Raw genomic sequence first — 16567 nt, 5'->3', positions numbered from 1 at the left:
TATACCAGGACTTCTAGCTATCTAAAATAATAATCCTTGTATTTCAGGCACTATGGCTTAGAAGATAAGGAAGTGCATTCTATTTCAAAGTTATAATAATGTACAAGATAAATAAGATATTACTAGAGTTATAGCCTACAATGTAATTCATTATTTAGAACCACATAACACTTATTGTGAAATTTCCAAATTCTGTAATGATCAATTTATAAGGTATTGTCAGTATTATTGCATTACAGTAGTTTTCAAGGCTTAACTTTTATATTCCTAGAGTGCTCACTGTGTTGAGTTCATTATAAAGACAATGTTCCAACTTATATAAAGAAAAAGTAGAGGAGACAAATCAACATACTGCCTTCATATTTTGGAACATTTTCTTGCAGTCTTAGCCTATTTGGTGCATTTGTAGTTCTGTATCCTCCCTTAATACTAATTTAATTAGCTACTTCCATATTTTTTAATTTAAATTTTATTTTGTAACTTTAAAAACAAAGTTGAAAAATACTCTTAGGAATGCTTCAAACTCTTGGTTATTATATATTTCTGGTTATAAGACTTTTTTTCATAAACAAAAAGTCTGAAAGAAGATTACACAAACGTGGTAAAAAAAACAAAACAGAAAACACACCTTTACTCACCATTATACAGAGATAAAATTTATAAACTATGTCTCTGGATTCTTATTTATCTTTTCAGAAAGAAGCAATCTATGAGCTATCCTTTCCTCTAGGAATGCTTTGACATTGACATTCCTGACCAGATTTCTGTGACTCATTGCTTCAGTATACTGATCCAGTTTGTGTGGTCATTAGTAAGTCATACTGAATTACTATTTATAAGACAAATTAACATGATAAAAATTAAGTCTCAACTGAGAATTAAAAAATGAATAAAAGAAAAAAATAAGGGATTAGATAATAAATACTACTTAATTCAACATGAATATTCATATTCAGTAAATTATGCTAAAATATTCATGTTAAATAAAATATGCTAAAACATTTATATTTAAAAATATGCTAAAATAAGGTCATTTCAAAGACATTAAAACAAACCGGCCTCCTAGAGCCATTCCAGACTGATGAGGAGAAGCTCATAGATCATTCACCATCCTTTGGTCAATGATATCTTTCACTGATAGTATAAGATATCATCTTTGTATTTTATCTTATTTAAATCTAAAGTCACACATCATAATATATTTCTATGTTAGCCACTTAGTGTAAGTAAAATAGTATATTTATGTTAGAAACTAAAAATTTATCATAACATCCCCCTAATAGGCATGCAATCCTTAAAGTGTGGCATCAACCTTATAAAGGGGAAAACGGATTACCGGCATACATATACACACACAAATATTCATACATCCACAAATTTGGATTCAGACTCATCTGAATTTTCAGCCTTGTGCTTTCCAGTTATACTGTTTCTTCTTTATATGAGAAGGCATAAAAGCATGAATATAACCATTCTTTTTGTGTTTGTTTTTGTTTTTAAACTCTTCTAAAAATAGATTCTTTTAAAAATCCCCTAATTAATAATAGTAATAACCAAGGTATGTACCCATGTATGAGCAAATTATTGTAAGAAACTTCAGAATATTCTGTACCAATGTGTAAACATGTCATTGTAAGAAACTTCAAAATATTCTGAGGTAAACTTACAGTAACAACACCCATAAACTAATGTGTTCTGTGACAACTTAGAAAGCAATTCTTTTTCTGTGTGACATTTCATATAAACATGGTACTTTAATCCAAGTTTTATGATTTATTTACCATTATAATTTATTGACCAACAGATTTTTTAAATAGACCATTTAATAACCATATTACAATATGAATAATATCTAGAACATAAAAATATTCTGACTTTGGAGCTGGAGATCAGCCTGGTCAATATGGTGAAACTCCATCTCTACCAAAAACACAAAAATTAGCTGGGTGTGGTGGTGGGCACCTGTAGTCCCAGCTACTCGGGAGGCTGAGGCAGGAGAATCACTTGAACCCAGGAGGCGGAGGTAGCAGTGAGCCAAGATCGCACCACTGCACTCCTGCCTGGGCGACAGAGTGAGACTGCATCACACACACAAAAAAAAATCATTCTGACTTTGAAATTTAATATTTTACGCCTTTGAATAATGCAGGAAAGTATTTAGAGTATAGATGATGAATTAATTAGTTGATAAGAGCAGCATACTAATGAGATTTTGGTTCCTTTACACTTCATTTAGTTTTGCATATCTTTTGCATATCTCAGAAATATACCCTTAAATCTTAAGATTGTGTGTCTTGGATTTGTATGTGTAATGTGCATGTGTATGTAGGTGTGTGAGAGAGGAGTGAGCACACTGAATTAAGGTAAATGATCCTTATATCAAGAGCTATGGGTACATGTGTTTCTTACACTGGATTGATAGTACTGTTTATTTGAAAATGACATTTAACCATATTGCTTGTTAATTAAGTTACAACATCCTCTAAATCTAAAGTCTATTACGGTCTCCATTATATCATGTACAATTCTATAATTGATAAAATAATTTTGGTGGGTCTTTTCAGCAAATTTACCAGTGCTGATTCCAGGAATTAAACCTACTTATTCAATTGCTGTCCTGTGGCCTCAAAAAAAAAAAAAAAGTCACTAAACTGCAATGCATCTTACTAACTTGATATAATAAAAGCATCATATGTGTATCATAGAGCAGCTATAGTAAAACAAAACATTTTCTTCCATTTTGGAAATTATTAAGAAACCAAATTTGATAGGTAGAGTGAATCCATGGGGAAAGCTCAGATAAAACAGTAAAACAATACAGATAGTGCTGCTCTGTAGAATTTTGATCCTGTTAAAATTTCTCTGCAGAATGTTACATAACTATCACATTACAATAGCTACATTGTGTGACAAATGGAGAGTATATCTGTTTCAAGCATGCAATGTCATATTAAAAGACTGATGCTTGGCCATTATTCAGGCATCTCATTTCTCTCCTCAAAGTTAAAACACATATGTCATGATATTACTATTAATATTTCATGATTATACCACTTTTTCCTAATAAAATTATTTAGCATTGACTATGTCTAATTTTTACTTACCTAAAATTTATTTACACAAAATTTTATTTTGATGTTAATGTGATTAATCAAATACTATTTTGCTATGCCATCATTACTACTGATTACAGCATTTGCAAATGTCTAAGGTAAGTCATTACAAGGAGGCCATTTTCAGGCATTTCTACTGTACCACAACGGTGGTGGGTTTGCTAACATAAATTTGTAATTTGTTAATGTAAACTAAAATGTTTTAAGAGAACACTTCAGTTCAATCTATATAAGCATGATGATTTATAGTCAGTGAGCTATAGCAAAACAAGAAGGTAAGAGGCTTTAGAGAGAAGAGACTGGTGAGGTGGAAGTACATGGATGAGAAGAGCAGTAGAAAACCAAGAAAGTTAAATCACAATCACGTGAGTTTTTAATCTTAAAATCAATGTTCTTGAAACAGTAAACTGTAGAAAACGTTCTCTTTTCCACTAGGAAGTGGAAGAAATGCAGGAGGAAAAATGTTTACAAGTTACTGGGCATTCCAATTGAGAAGAAGAAAATAGTGCTCCTTTTTTCTGCCTCTAGAGTAGAGGTGTTACCCATCACTATTGTCAAACCCTGTGGTCCAGTTTAATGAGTGCTCTCCTGAGTGGCTTTGATTAGCAAGATATTATTTAAGTAAGTCTTCCTTCCTTTCTAGAGTATGATTCATGAGCTTTACAGAGAAGTTCAAATGCTTATGAGAATTCCATGCAATAAATGTGTGTGTGTGTGGAAAGGAACAAAGAATTGATGTTGGTGAGGAGGCAGTAGACAAGTGAGCAAACACAAATAGAGATAATTAGTAACAATGAAAGATGAAATAATGACTACAGGATGAGTGGAGTTAATTAATTTTCCCTATTTCAGGCTTTAGCACCATTTGGCTGGAGAAAATATACATGGTTCAAATGACAGTAAAATAGTTTTAGTCTGTTTAAGATGCATTTATTCAACAACTATTTATTACCTATGGTATTTCAGGCATTGTGATCTCGGATAAACTTACTTTTCAAACTTTCTGATAAACATGAGTTTTAGGACTTCCAAACATCCTGATAAACATGAATTTTAGCTCTTTTGCTTTTTTTTTTGAAACAGGGTCTTATACTGTTGCCTAGTGAGTGCAATGGTGTGATCACAGCTTACTGCATCCTGGAACTCCCCTGCTCATGCCCTTCTCCCACCAGCCTCCTCTGCTTTTTGTACTTAGTATCTTGTGAGTTCAATTTGTGAAAAATGTATAAAAGGTGGATGGAACGTTGTAATAAAAAAAACCCATGTAACTTAAAAATACACGAAGAAACTTTGAATTCAAATGTTTTACTTTGGAAATCAGACAGAGAAGCATTCCTACAGGACTACATTTTCTCTTTGAAAGAACACCTGCTCAGCCCATTTGCCACACCTGAGAGATGCCTAGGCTATTTACATGTCACGTTAACAATTTCAAAGATCTACAACCACCATAGGGATCAAAATTCTTTCCTGAGGCATTTTTTCAAAACAAGATTTATATCTACTAATTATTATGTAAGAAAATATTAATTGGGGAAGTAGTTGAAAGTATTGTAATTTCTCGTCTAGTTTCTATTTGAGGTTCCAATATGAAAAACACATCAGTGGAAATTTGGAATGATTTGTACCAAGAAGAAAAAAAATTGTCTTTACTGCAAAAATAATATAATATGAAAACAAAGATTATAACAATTATTACACATCATTTCATCTGTTGGCACCTAGGCCTTAATGCTTAAGAAGAAACACTTCAATACTTTTTGGTTGTTTATTTTTACTATTTTAAACAACTTGCTTTCAGATACTGTGATTAACAATGTTTTGGTTCAATAATCTTAATACTATGTTCAGAATTATTAGTTTAATATCAGCATAAGTTAGTTTATAATTAATACTCCAGGGGCGATTTTGTGGTCTTACGCAAAAAGTAAGATGATGAATGCATTTATGCTCTTTTCAACTTGGATTCTTTTTCCCAAAATTAGTAGAACTCTGTACTCTTCTTATTGCCTTAATTTGAGTAGACCAAATGGCAGCTACCCAGAGAATACCAAAGAATCCATAATAGAAAAAGAGATAGGTACAATACACTCTCTCAAAAAAAAAAAATAGCTATACCTGGAACTATAAAACTGGCACTAAATATTTTATAAGGAATATAAGAAAGACATAAGCCTTTTTAGAAATATATCCAATAAAGACAATGCTTAAAACAAACTGAAGAATTACAAAAAAAACATGTAGACTAAGAATTACAAAAATCTTGAAAACCAATATAGGACACAAACATTGAGAGACACAACAGAATAGCTAATGCATTTGGAAATCACAAGAAATAAACCCAGAATTGGTCAAAAAGAAGGCAACATCCCTACATATACCAGAACAAGTTTTACTGCAATTTCTTAGTAAAAAGGGAATCTGGAAACCCACTGTTACACATAATTATGTTCAGTTGATTGCAAAGTAAAATTTATAGTTTTCATTCCATAATGACTAAACATAAACATAATTCTTTATAGATTCCTAATAAAATAATCTTCCCAGGCATATTTGCAATGATGACCCCTGTGTTATTATTCTAGCCAAATTCTGGTGCCAGGAGTAGGAAGACAAAATAAGCAGATACTTCTCACAGACTATTGTTTTTAACAAGGCTTATTTTTGTTTGGGTGCTCTACTTATTACATATGCATGCCTGATCTCTTGTGAAACTAAAGCCTTATAGGAATGTCAAGGTTAGAAGTGAGGCTCTGTAATTTTCCATTAGTCATCAGTTAGTAGATTCAAGCAGCAGAGAGTGTCTTTTGATCGGTTTACCTAGCTGGTGCCAAAGTCTGTTCAAATGTCCCCTAATGTTACTTACTTTTATATTTGTGACTCAAAGTACTACTGCCAAGTATTCTATGAGCTTTTCAAAATATTTCAATAAAAATAGGTTTGCAAATGTAACAGGAATGATTATATTAAGGAAAAAGTTCAAATAAATCTATAAACGAGTGGGGAAAAATGTACTTCCATGTAGATCATTAATTCTTAATAATGAGGATAATAAAAGTAAGACACTGATGATATACTTAACATTAGCTATGGAAAAATGATTAGCCAGTAAAAACACACAAAACACCAATTTGCATGATGAGCACATTCCGAGCAAAACGTAGAGCAGGAATGAACCACAAAGGCAGGAAGAACAAGCCAGGAAAGTCTGAAGAAGAACAAGGATTGCAGAATCCTGGCAAAGTGTTTACAGTTGGATTCTCTTGCAGAAGACATCAGTACCCACTTAAATAGCCATTTCGGCAAAACTCTGGCCCATATGCCTAGGGTCAGGCAGTGAAGGGGTAAAACCTACAAAATGTGACCAGCTAAACAAAAGGGTACACTTGTGTGGAATTAATCCACCAAGTCTGCAGGACACAATTCTCATTTTTTTTTTCTAGTGTCTAACAGCATTCTCAAATTCCTTCTTCCAAGTACGTCATAACTGCTATTATCATCTGATATCAGCTCTTTAAAGCTACTGCAACTTTGTCTGTTGGTTCCTAGGAATCAGTCTGTGTCTACTGTCTGTTTCAAAATTTTGGATATCACACATGCCCACTTTCTGTCTTCTGAGTCTCTTTGTCCAGTTATTCTTAAAATAAATCGGAAAATGACTAATAGTAAACATGAAAGAGAATTTAAGACAGATAACAACATTTTCATGATATTTACTACATGTATTCTATTTAAAAGTGATATCAAAATTATTTACGATCAGATCAAGCCAGGTATACAGGAGAAAATACAGCTACCCAAATATAGAGTCAAAGAGTCAAGTTCCATTAATTATTCACCCCTTTATTTTATTTTTCGTAGAGGTGATTTATTTCAAATTATAGTAATGTTAACATGTATTTCAAAGCCAACGTATCATTTCTCTATTTTATGAAATGATATTGTGAAGATACGGCAATGAATGATACAGACACAAAGACACAAAAAGGGACTTTAAAACTTACCCAGGTACTCAAGGTCAGAAGAGGCAATAGGCACAAATTCCAGGAAAACCATTTGGGCAACAGAGATCAGAAAAGAAAGTAAAAAACCTAGGCAACATAGGCCAACCAAAGGCAAATCTTGTACACGATTAAAATTTAGAACCCAAGTCTGAATATTAATGGAAATTATAGGATACCAACATCAAATAGGGCCCTGAACTAATGAATTGGATTTGTAACTTTATTGTTCAAGGAAAAGAAAGTAAAGAGTTTTGAGCCTCATAAATGTAAGCCAAGACAAATCAGAACCTCTATGCTGAAAGCCAATGTAAGATAAAGAGGAAAAAAATAGATTCTAACACTTTCTCTAAGAATAAATTTTTAATAGTTTATTGAAGTGTAACTTACATATAATAAACTATGTATTTTAAGTGATCAATTCAATGAGTTTGAGCAATTGCCCGCAATCCTATAACTGTCACCCAAAACAAAATGAAGAATACTTATACAATCCCAGAAATTTCCCTTATGCTCATTTTCCTGTCAATTTCTACCTCTACCTGAGGCAACCACTTTCTGCTTTCTATAACCAAGTATTTATTTTGCCTTTTCTGGGAATTCATATAAATAGAATCACATTATATGAATTCTTTGGCATCTAGATTTATTTGCACAACAAAATGTTCTTGAGATTTGTCCGTGTTGCTTATACCAGTAGCTCCTTTTTACTTATGAATAGCATTCCATTATATAAATTACGAATGTGCAAATGTATGTTACCTTGCTTATCCCGTTGATGGATATTTGGTGTCTTTTTTTTTCTCCAAGTTATGGCTAAGTATAAGGCTGCTGTGAGTACTCATGTACAAATCTTTTTGTGGACACATTTGATGTCCTTGTAGATCTCTGGGTCTAGAATGCATGTGTTTATAAGAAACTGCCAGTTCTCAGCTGGGTGCAGTGGCTCATGCCTATAATCCCAGCACTTTGGGAGGCCGAGATGGGTGGATCACCTGAGGTCAGGAGTTAGAGACCAGCCTGGCCAACATGGTGAAACCCCATCTCTACTAAAAAATACAAAAAAATTAGCCGGGCATGGTACTACTCAGGAGCCTGAGGCAGGAGAATTGCTTGAACCCGGGAGGCGGAGGTTGCAGTGAACCAAGATCACTTCACTGCATTCCAGCCTGGGTGATAAGAGCAAAATTCCATCTCAAAAAAAAGAAAAAAGAAAAAAAAAAAAGAAACTGCCAGTTCTCTAAAGAATTCATTTTTACATCTCACTAGCAATACATGAGTATTTTAAATTATTCCACACGTTTATCAGTGAAATTTCCATGTACCGCATGCCCAGTTTCCCTATAACAGCTTACATTAGTATGGTACATTTGTTACAATTAATGAACCAATACCGATACATTGGCCATACTTTATTCTGATTCCCTTAGTCTGTACTTAATATACTCTTCCTGTTTCAGGATTCCATCCAAGAAGTATTATTACATTTAATTGTCATGTCTCCTTAGCCATGAAACTGTGACAGTTTCTCAGACTTCCACTCTTCCACTCTTTTTGACGACCCTCACAGTTTTGAAGAGTACTGGTTATTTTGTAAAATAATTTGGTATTCTGTAAAATGTCCCTCACTTGGGATTTGTCTAATGTTTTCCTCATGACTAGATTGGGTGTGATGGTTAATTTTATATGTCAATTTGGGTGAGTCATGGTGCCCAAACCTGTAATCAAACATTATTCTGGATGTTTCTGTGTGGTTTTGCTTGGATGAAGCTTATATTTAAATCAGTGGACTTTGAGTAAAGCAGATTGCCCTCCAATAATGTGGGTGGGCTTCATGCAATCAGTAGAAGGTCTGAATAGAACAGAAGTCTGACCACCCCACAGCAAGAGGCAATTCTGCTAACAGATGGCTTTTGGACTTCAACTGTAACACTGGCTCTGAGTTTCCATCCTGACTGCCTTTGTACTGGAACGCTACTCTTTCCTGAATCTCCAGCCTACCAGCCTCCCCCTTCAGATTTTGGACTCACCAAGCCTCCATAATCATGTGTGCCAATTTCTTAATATAAACCTCTCTATCTTTCATACACAGACACAGACACACAAACAGACACAGACACACACACATTCTATTGGTCTATTTCTCTGGAGAATCCTAACCAATCTTAGGGAGGAAGACTCAGAAATCTTGGGGAGAATCCTAACCAGTCTTGGGGAGGAAGACTCAGGAAAAAAAAAAGGTGCCATTCTCATCACACTATATCTATGGTACATAATATAAACATGACTTATCCCTGTTGTCAACCTTGATTATCTGGCTGAGGTAGTATGGGTCAATTTCTAAACTGTGTTTACCATTTCCCCGCTTTGTATACTGTGCTCTTTGGAAGGAAATCACCATATGCAGCCCGGACTTAGGAAGTAGGGAGTTATGTTCTGCCTCCTTGAGGGTGTTATATTTACATAAATTATTTGGGGCCAGGTGCAGTGGCTTATGCCTGTAATTCCAGCAATTTGGGAGGCTAAGGTGGGAGGATCACTTGAGACCAGAAGTTTGAGACTGGCCTGCACAACACAGTGAGACCTCATCTCCACACATACAAAAATAATTTTTTAAAAAAATTAGCCAGGTGTGGTGACACACACCTGTGGTCCTAGCTACTCCAGAGGCTGAGGTGAGAGGATTACATGAGCCCAGGAGGTCAAGGCTGCAGTAAGCCATGATCTTGCCACTGCACTACAGCCTGGGTGACAGAATGAGATCTTGTCTCAAAAAAAAACTATATATTCGGAATTCTCCTACATAGGAGATTTGTCTATTTCCCCCCACTCATTTCCTCAGTCATTTTTATTCATATCGGTAAGAACTCATGGATGTGTATAATTTGGGTTATCATCCAATACCACTTTATTTATATCAATATTATTGCTCAAAGTATACCAGTTTTGGCCATTGGGAGTTCTTTCCATTGCCTCCTGTGTCCCTTTGACAGACCCTCATTACTCCCAGTTTCTGTGAGTTGTGTGTATGCATTGAGTTTGCTAATATTTTATTAACATATTTGCACCTCCATTTTCTTTTCTGATAATATATTTATCAGGTTATGATTTCAGGGTTATGCTGCTTCATTGAATAAGTTAAGAAATGTTCCCTCCTCTATTTTTAAAAGGAGTTATTCATTTATTTAAGATTGGTATTATTATACTTCTTCACTTAATGTTTGATATAATTCACTGGTAAAGCCATCTGAGATTGAGTTTTCTTTGTGAGAAAGTTACAATCACAAGTTCTACCTCCTTAATAAAAACAGGGTTGTGCAGATTTTTCTATTCCTTTGTCAATTGGGCAAGCTATATTTTTCAAGATATTCATTCATTTTTATCTAAGCTAATGAATTTATTAACACAAAACAGAGCTTCTCTACCTCAACATTATTGGTATTTGGGGCCAGGTAGGTCTTTGTTATGATAGGATAGTGTGTATTACAGGATGCTTAGCAGCTTCCTTGGCCTGTGTCCACAAGTTGTGTAGTAACTTTCCTCCCGGCTTGTGACAACCAAACCATTTCCAGATATTGCCAAATATCCCCCCTGGGAAAAATTACCCCCATTTGAGAGCTACTATCGTAATGTTATTCATAATATCCCCTTGTTATGTCTTTAATGTTTGTAAGATTTGTAATGATGTCTCCTCTTCTTAAAATGATATTAGTAATTTGTATTTTCTCCACTATTTCTTTGTTAGGGGTTTGTGAATCTTTTCAAAGAACTGACTTTTGACTTTAATTTCTCTATCTTTTATTTCATTAATTTCTGCTTTTATATTTATTTCATTTCTTCCAGTTGGATTTTGTCTTCTCTGTTGTTTCTTAATGTAGACACTTAACTAGCTTACTGTAAACCTTCATTTTTTATCGTAGGCATTTAATATTATAAATCTCCATTTTACTGGTAATTTGGGTGCATCCAACAAATTTTGATAGACTTCTTATTATCATAGAGTTCAAAATATTTTTCATTTTACTTGTAATTTCTGTGACTCATGAATTACTCAGATGCAAAATACTTAATGTCTATATATTTTGGTATTTTCTAGACAATTTTCTGCCACTGATTTTTATTTTTGGCCATGGATCACATACTCTATGATTCTGATCTTTTGAAATTTATTGAGACTTCTTTTTTGTGTGCTGTCATCTGATTAGTTTATCTTGTTGGGTGTTCTTCGTGCAGTTGAAAAAAAATCCTGCTTTTTAGTTGATGGATATCATATTCTATGAACTCAATTATATCAAGTTAGTGGATAGTGTTAATTAAATCTTCTAAATTTACCTGATTTTTATTATTCTATCAATTACTTATTATAGACTTGACTATTTCCCCCATTTAAGTCTGTTAAGTATTTCTTTGTGTTTTATACTTGTTACATATTCTTAAATAATGAAGACTTTTATCATTATGAATGTGCTTAATATCTCTGGTAATACTATGTGTCTTGAGGTCTTACTTTTCTGATATTAATATGGTCATATCTTTCCTATGCTTATTGTTTTCATGGTATATTTTCCCCATCCTTTTATTTTATGCATTTTTTTAAAAAGTTTGCCTTCAGTCAGCCTGGGCAAAATAAAGAAATCCTGTTTCTACAAAAAGTAAAATAATTAACTTGGCATAGTGACATGTGCCTGTAGTCCCAGGTACTTGAGAGGCTGAGGTGGGAGGATCACCTGAGCCCAGGGAGATCTAAGGTGCAGTAAGCCATGATTGTGCCACTGTGCTCCAGCCTGGACGACAGAGTAACATCCCATCTCAGGGAAAAAAAAAAAAAAGTTTGCCTTCAATAACAAATTACTACTTAAAAATGTAAGAACGCTGCAACACTATAATTCTATTTACATTCTCTCCTACACAATATGGCTTCATTGGCACGTATTTTACTTCTACATATGTTCTAAACCCAAAATATATGGTTATTACATTCACTTTAGTCAATAATCTTTTAAATATATACATCTCTATAGATAAATATGTAGAGATATGATATATGGGATACACATAGAATGAAGACAATACAAAATATTTCTGTATGTTTATTTATATATCAGGACTTCCATCTGTTGTCATTTCACATTAGCGTAGAGTTTCTAGACATTCTGCTGGAGGTGTTCTGGAATAAATTTGCTCAGCTTCTGTCTGTATGAAAATAGCTTTCTTTTGCTTTCAATTTTTTTTGCTAGACATTGAATTTAAATTGATATATTTTATGTTCTTAGACACTTCAAATATGCTATTCCATTTTCTATGGCCTCCATCACTTTTGATATAGAAATTAGTAGTGATATTATTATTGTTTCCCAGTATGTAATGTACATCTTTCTTAAGACTAATTTTAGGATTTTTTTTATTTGCTGTTTCCCTAGGTTTAGTGTTCTTTAAATTTGTTTTTTGTTTTGTTTTGTTTTTAGGATTCACTGAATTTCTTGAATTATGGATTTACATATTCAGTCAGTTTTGGAGATTTCTAAGTTTTTATCTTTTCAATATTCCTTCTATCCCCTTTCTGCTCCTTGGATTCCAAGTACATATATGCTAAATGATTTGATATTATCCTATAGATATCAGATGCTCCCTTCCATTTGTCCTTGATTTTGCTCTTTATATTCAGTTTATATAATTTCTACTGACTGTCTCAAGTTTACAGGTTTTTTCCCTCTGTTATGTCCAATTTGGTGATAATCCTAAAAAGTGAACTTTTTACTTCTAATGTTTATTTCTAATATTTCAACTTGCTTTTTATACATAGTTCCCATCTTTTTGCTAAAATTCCCTGTCTGTTCATGCATGTTTTCCATTTTTTATACAGACGCTTTAACATATTTATCAAAGTGATTTTAAAGTCTCTGTCAGATAATACCAAATCTGGGCCACTTCTGTATTTTCCCCTATTAATCATTTTCTCTCTTGACCATGGCTCACATTTTCTTGCTCCTTCATGTCTCATAATCTTTATTGTATACTAGATATTGTATAAAAGAAAACAGTAAATAATATGTACCTCAAAAAACATCTTGCCATTTTTTCTATCAAAATTATTGTTTGGAAGGCTGAATCAAATCTTTCGACAATGAGTCAAAAACCCACATTCTGGGTTTTGTCGAAGTTTCGATTCAGTTCACTATTGCTTTCAAATATGCTTGAGTTCTTGGCACTGGCAAAATCTCAAGATTAATGTGCACCTACTAGCTCATACCACCAAACTGTTCAATACTTTCTTAGCTCAAACACCTAGCTTCCAATATCTCCACAGGTTGTTCTGTTTACTCTCCAGTCTTGCCTGTCTTTTCTGTGCCTCAGGGGAATTCTGGGCAGCCTGCCACCCTGCCTCCAGCCTTCACAGAGCTGCTGCAGTACACTGGTTAAAAGCCTAGAATCTGCAAAGAAATTTCTCTCAGCAATCATGCCCTACCCCATGCCTTTAACATATGACATTTGAGCACTTAATAAAGACCTTTGAGAGAGAATTGGAGAGTGAGTGCACACTTATTCTATCACTGGAACGACATGAGATTGTAATGTATCATCCTGGTCCACACACACGGGTGTCATTCGGCAGGTCTCCCTTCGGCCCTGTTTATGGTGCATTCCTCCTTCTCCCACTGTTTTGTAGGTGATTAAAGCAACTATAATTCTATTCTCTCTTAGGAAGCTCTCCTTATCTTTTGGATTTAAGTTTACTTAAATTTGCATCCTCATTTCTTTGATGTTTTTTTAAACCTTTTTTTTTTAAAAACAAAACAAAACCTTCTCTAGCTTCTGTTTGTTGTAAAGAAACAGTCTTTTATAACATAAATCCTAATTGGACTCTGTGTTTTTCTTATTTTATATTCGGAACACCTCCTCAAGGATTTCTGGACCCAATTCTCTTTTCAGCAGCAGTGATGATCACTTAGAAAAAGAGTGAAAATACCCTCTTTTCCCCCCCCAACCAGTTAACTTTACTCACCGTCATCACTTATCTTTGTGTAGTAAAAGTTGAGGACAGAATTCACTCTTCCAAATTTAATACAGATATTCATGCCACAGTGGTTAATAGTTGTGGCTTTGCAGTCAAAATATCCGAGTTCTAGTTGCTAGCTGTGTGGCCATGTGCAAGTCATAATACCTAGGATCCTCTATTTCCATTGTTTGAAATAAGATATGGGATAATAACAGAACTTAATCTATAGCATTTCTATAAAAATTAGATGATATAAACTACTTTACACAATGCCTGGCACAACAAATTCATTCATTCACCAAGTGTTATCGAACTCCTAAAATTATTCTCACTAGAAATTATGACAAAAACCCTATAAAAGATGATTTGAATATTTGGGAAAGAAAGTTTTAACACATGGGAAGAGATTAGCTCCATGCAGGTGTGAAGCAAGATGAATGAGACAAGAGGAAATATAGAAGATCCTGCCTAAAAAGGAGTACAGAGACATAAGCAAGAGTTTCAGATAAGTAAGTTATTTGCAGAATTTAATAAAGATCTCTGCTTTTAAAATAAACGGAATGACAAAGTTGAGTCAATAGAGTGAGGAGTTTACTGCCTGTGAATGTAAGTCAGGTGGCACAGGGGGAAATGGTAGTTTTACTAATGGTAGTTTTGCTATGTATCTGGGGCACTATCTCTGAAAATCAGCCAGAAAAACTTCAATCTTTTCAATCCCAGGTTTCCAATGTAACCTAATCAGGTTTCTAACATAATCTGACCAGCATAACAGTGAAAGGGGGTGAGCTGAGAGAGACTTATATATTAACATTTGACAAATTATATGCTTCAAAATAATTATGTTCCTTATCTGCTTATAATTTTTAACAGCTAATTTCTAGAAAAGTAATTTTTGCAAAATTTTTAGTTATGGCTGACTGCTATTAGGATTTGGCTGATTTACCATTAAAGGAAATAAAAGAGAATTGAAATGAGAGATAAGGCTGTTTTCAAGATTTAGTACAACCTAGAGAAATCTCTTAGCTTCAGCATCATACTAAATATAACCAGAAATCATTAAGAAAGAATGTTCTTCTATTCAAACTTATCCCAGACTGTTAAAATCACTGGCCTTTATATCTGGTAGCACCTAGACCAGTACTGAACTCAGAACTCAAGAAATCATTGTTAATCAAATAATTGGAAGCTTTTCAGAAAATTTTCCTTTCAAAATGTGCTTTGATGAAAAATAAGGGCATAGGAACACATGCACCAAACATTCAATATCTGTCTTTAAAGTACTTCCTTGTTATATGGATGATAAATTTGTAATCATAATATCTAATATTTACTGATTGCCCTGCAGGTATCAGCTTCCATCTATAACCTTTTGAGATAGACATTATTACTATCTTCATTTTGCAGATAATAAAATTTAGGTATAAAGAAGGCTAAGTATTTTGCCCACTCTTACAGAGATTTTGTATATCTCTGTCAGGCTGGGCTCATTTTCAGGCCATATGGCTCCTAAGGCTGTGTTCCCAACCCTGCTACTAAACTGCTTCTTACAGCAACATTCTCCTAGGAGGACTTATTCCTATGTGAATTCCAGGAATTTGGATAAGAAACTGTGCTATATGGCCAGCACGTTTTAAGTTAAATGATAAGGTTGAGAAAATACTAAATACTCCCTTAAGAATTAAAGAAAAAAGTAACCTTTTCACTTAAGAATAATACATGTTACATAATAGAACCATTTGCCAATTTAACAATAATAAAGAAAAAATGTCCATGCTCTCAAACTACAGGCAATTGTTTATATTTTGTATATTTCTTTCCATTTCAAGGCAGATATGTAATATACATTTATATCTATATGTTATCTATATGTGAATATACTTTATATCCTATTACAATACCTCATATCCTATACTTTGCATCCTGATTTTAATTTTATATCACTCTGCGTATAACATCCTTATAAGATGGTTTTTACTGGCTTTATAAAAACTCAGTAGATGGCTATTCCATAATTTTAAAAACTCAGTAATTCCAAGGGGAACATCATATCTCCACAGGTGGACTGTCAATAATTTTGAGAAAAATTATCCCCCATGATTCTGATTTGTTTTAACCAACCTATTAATTTCGAAATTTCAAAATTTCAAAATTTCAAATTTCAAAATTAACAATGTTAATGGAAGACACCCTGACCCTCCCCTGTGGAAAATATGGGCTAAATAAAAGGGATTGAAAAATAATGATTTTATCAATGTCCCTTGTTGGACATTCAGTTTATTCAAATGGACACACCTCATACCCAAATCTTTTTAGAGTTCTCATTAGGTTTAGGATACTTCTGAAAGAGTGGAATTGCTGGGCCAAACGATGTGAACATTTTAATAGTCTTGATACATATTGACTGTCTGCCAGAAAACTTAGGAGTTTTATCTCCGACAACATTGTATGAGAAAGCT

The sequence above is a fragment of the Pongo abelii genome, chromosome 6 (assembly GCF_028885655.2).
Source record: "Pongo abelii isolate AG06213 chromosome 6, NHGRI_mPonAbe1-v2.0_pri, whole genome shotgun sequence".
NCBI classification, from domain to species: Eukaryota; Metazoa; Chordata; class Mammalia; order Primates; family Hominidae; genus Pongo; species Pongo abelii.
The sequence above is the reverse complement of the archived record's forward strand: the minus strand, read 5'-3'. Positions refer to the sequence as shown.